Here is a 684-nt window from a genome sequence, read left to right on the forward strand (position 1 = left end):
CCACTGTATTTTAACAAAATGTAGTGGATTGCATTCACTTAGTAAATATTTATTAATCAACTTCATTGTATCATGGTCTGTGTTATATGTTTGTGACCCCTTAGAATGCCTATGTTCGTTTGTTCATTTTGTTTTATCCCTGTGCAGTTCAATTTATTTACATTCGTCTTGAAAAAGCTGGCATCTCAGAGGAAATCACCATGATAACGGCTGTTAGTTCTCCTTTTCTCTTTTGCACCCACCTCGACTGCTTTGTCCAGCCCCTTGTTCTGTTAGACATGGCCAAGTCAGTGAGATCTGCTCTCTGAGTCTCAAAGATTAAGCCTGACTCATAGAAACATCACACATATGTCCCTTCGTGGTTTTCTCTTCTATCCCATGATAATAAGTCCTAGAAGATGACAATCAGGGAGACCTCAGTCCCTCTAATAATTGTTAGGACCAGTACTTTCCACCTGTTAGGAGAATACATTTGTGACCTCAGTTAAAAGGGAATATGTTATATTCTTTACTATTACATATATTGGGGGCTATTCGTTAAACTACTTTAGCTTCCAATTGTTTTTGTCATCAACAATTCAATTAGCTTAATAGTGAAGTACACAGATAAAGAAATGTGTGATTTTGACACTCAACTTTTCCTGGAGACACACACACACACACACACACACACACACACACACA

This window comes from Echinops telfairi, unplaced genomic scaffold (assembly GCF_000313985.2).
Source record: "Echinops telfairi isolate 266 unplaced genomic scaffold, ASM31398v2 ScPeMD7_2010;HRSCAF=2546, whole genome shotgun sequence".
NCBI classification, from domain to species: Eukaryota; Metazoa; Chordata; class Mammalia; order Afrosoricida; family Tenrecidae; genus Echinops; species Echinops telfairi.